This window comes from Galeopterus variegatus, unplaced genomic scaffold (genome assembly GCF_000696425.1).
Source record: "Galeopterus variegatus unplaced genomic scaffold, G_variegatus-3.0.2 Scaffold1225, whole genome shotgun sequence".
NCBI lineage: Eukaryota > Metazoa > Chordata > Mammalia > Dermoptera > Cynocephalidae > Galeopterus > Galeopterus variegatus.
The window spans coordinates 8,813-12,604 of record NW_007727336.1 but is presented as its reverse complement, the minus strand read 5'-3'; positions in this window follow the sequence as shown (position 1 = coordinate 12,604).

Sequence of the window (3,792 nt, the reverse complement as noted above, 5' to 3'; positions counted from 1 at the left end):
GGAAAAAAAAAAAAAAAAAAAAAAAAAAAAAAAAAAAAGAAAGTCTCAAAACAAATGGACTACTACAGCCATCAACAATAAAAAACAAACAAAAATAAACCCAGCAAACCCTGGAGAAATAGAGAAAATCTGATTTCCAAAGTCACCACATTATAACTGTTAAATAGCCAATTTTCAATTAAAAAATCACAAGACATATAAAGAAACAGAAAAACATGGCAAACATGGCTCATTTAGAGGAGTAAAATAAACAGAAACCCAAAGACACTGAACTTACTAGACAAAGATATTAAAAACTGTCTTAAATATGTTCAAAGTGATAAAGGAAAACAAAGAAACAACACTAAAGGAAATCAGGAAAATCACATATGAACAAAATGAGAATACAGACAAAAAGAAAGAAATTATAAAAAGGAACCAAACAAATTCTAGAGCTAAAAAGTAATTTAAATATACAAAAGTACGTATTTGAATTCAAAAGAAATCTGAATATAAATGGATTAAACTCTCCAATCAAAAGATAGAGACGGACAAAATGGACTTTCAAAAAAACACCATGATCCAACTATACACTGTGTACCAAGACAAACTTAAAATCTAAAGACACAAATATGTTAAAGGTGAAAGGATAGAAAAAGATATTCCATGCAAACAGTAAACAAACAAAAAAAACTGAGGTGGCTAAACTGATAGCACACAAAATAGACTTTAAAAAAATGGTTAAAAGAGACAAAGAAGGACATTATATATTGATAAAAGGATCAAAAAGATATAATAATTACAAACTTAAATGAATCAAATGTCAGAGCCATAAGACATATGAAACAAACAAAGACAGAAATGAATAGAGAAATACAAAGTTCTATGGATAGTTGGAGATTCCAACAACCAATTTCAATAATGAATAGAACAAACAAATAAAAGATTAATAAGGAAACAGAGGATGTGAACAATACTCTAAACCTATTGGATCTAACAGACACATACAGAACACTCTAAGTAATAACACAACACATTTTTCTCAAATGCACATGTAACATTCTCTAGCATAGGCCATAGGTTAGACCATAGAACAAGTTTTAATAACTTTTGAGATTGAAATCATACAAAGTATCTTTTCCAATCACAATGAAATGAAACTACAGAATAAGAGAAGAACTGAAAAATTACAAATGTTTGGAAATTAAACAATTAAAACAATCAATGAGTCAAAGAAGAAATCACATGGGAAATTAGAAAATACTTTGAGACAAATGAAAATGAAAACACAACATACCAAACCTTGCACAATGCAGTGAAATCAGTATTAAGAGGGAAATCTATAGCAATAAATGCTTACATTAAAAAAAGAAAAAAAGATCTCAAATCAATAACGTAACTTTACACTATAAAGAACTAAAAAAGAGGGCTGGCTGGTTGGCTCAGATGGTTAGTGAGTGGTGCTGATAACACCAAGGTCAAGGGTTCAGATCCCCAAAATGGTCAGCCACGAAATAAATAGTAAAAATTAAAAAAAAAAAAGGAAGAACTAAAAAAGAAAAGCAAACTAAACCTAAAGCTAGCAGAAGGAAAGAAATAAAGATTAGAGTGAAGAGAAATAAAATAGGTAATAGAAAATCAATAGAGAAAACCAATGATTTGAAGAAATCAACAAAATTGACATATCTTTAGTAAGTTGACTAAGGAAATGAGAAGACTCAAATTACTAAAATCATAAATGAAAGTGTGGCCATTACTACCAAGTTTACAGAAATAAAAAGGATTATGGAGTACTATAAACATTTTTACACCAATACTATAAACATTTTTACACCATTTTTACACATTCCATACTAATGGAATACTATAAACATTTTTACACCAAAAAATTGGATTAACTTATATATAATGAATTACTAGAAGCACACAATCTGCCAAAACTGAATCAAAATTGAAAAGAAGGAAATACTCTCTAATTCATTCTATGAGGCCAACATTGCCCTAATATCACAACTAGAGAACAAGGCTGGCCAGTTAGCTCATCTGGTTAGAGCACAGTGTTATAACTCCAAAGTCAAGGGTTTGGATCCCCCTGTCAGACAGGCACAAAAACAACAACAAAAGAGACATCACAAGAAAATTACATATTATGGGCCGGCCCGCTGGCGCACTGCTACAGTGCGCCACTTGGGAGCGCGGCGGCGCTCCTGCCGAGGGTTCGGATCCCACATACAGACCGGTTCCTGCTCACTGGCTGAGCGAGGTGCGGGCACAACACCGAGGGTTGCGATCCCGTTGCCGATCCCGGTCCAGAACGGGCGCGACACTGAGGGTTGCGATCCGTTGCCGGTCACGAAAAAAGACAAAAAGGAAAAAAAAAAAAAAAAAAAGAAAATTACATATTATAGTTTATTAAACATATGAATGAAAACATAAAATGTTCAGCAAAGTATTAGTCAACAGAATATGACAACATATAAAAAGGATTGTAAACCAGGACCAAGTGGTATTTATATCAGGAACGTAAGGTTGGTTTAACATAAAAAAATCTATAAATGTAATACCCATATTAATTGAGTAAAGGACAAAGTCACATGACCAAATCATTAGATACAGATAAAGCACTTTAAAAATTCAAAATGCTTTCATAATAAAAAACAAAAAAGTAGGAATAAAAAGAGACTTCCTTAGCATGATGAAGGTCATGTATGAAAAACACACAGATAACATCATACTCAATGGTGAAAGACTGAAAGCTATCTCCCTGAGATCAGGAATAAGACAAAGATGTCAATTTTGCCACATCTACTCAACACAGTATTGGAAGTTCTAGCCAAAGCAATAAATAAAAGGCATTCAAATTGGAAAGAAAGAATTAACATTATCTGTTCATAGATGACATGACCTTATATGCAGAAAACCAAAATTTTACACACAAAAAACACAAAAACAAAAGAAAGAATAACCAAATTCAGCAAAGTTGCAGATGACAGTCAACACTCAAAAATCAGCTGCAGGGCCGGCCCGGTGACGCACTGTTACAGTGCGCCGCTTGGGAGCGCGGTGGCGTTCCCGCCAAGGGTTCGGATCCCACATACAGACCGGTTCCCGCTCACTGGCTGAGCGAGGTGTGGGAGCAACACTGAGGGTTGCGATCCCGTTGCCGGTCCCGGTCCGGTACAGGCGCGACACTGAGGGTTGCGATCCGTTGCCGGACACGAAAAAAGACAAAAAGGAAAAAAAAAAATCAGCTGCAATTCTATACAGGCATAACTCATTTTATTGCGCTTCATGTTATTGTGCTCAGCAGATATTGTGGGGTTTGTTGTGGTTTTCACAGATTGAAGGTTTGTGGCAACCCTGCACCAAGAAGTACAGGCATAACTCATTTTATTGCGCTTCATGTTATTGTGCTCAGCACATATTGTGGGGTTTGTTGTGGTTTTCACAGATTGAAGGTTTGTGGCAACCCTGCACCAAGAAAGTCTATAGCTGCCATTTTTTGAACAGCATGTTCTCACTTTGTGTCTCTGTGACACATTTTGGCAATAATTATCGCAATATTTCAAGTTTTTTCATTATTATTAAATCTATTATGGTGATTTGTAATCAGCAATCTTTGATGTTACTATTGTACTAATTCTTTTGGGGCACCACGAACCGCACCCATGTAAAATGGCAAATTGAATAAATATCTTGTGTGTTCTTGCAGCTCCACCGACCAAGCATTCCTTCATCTCTCTCCCTCTCCTCGGGCATCCCTATTCTCTCAGACACAACAATATTGAAATTAGGCCAATTAATAACCCTAGA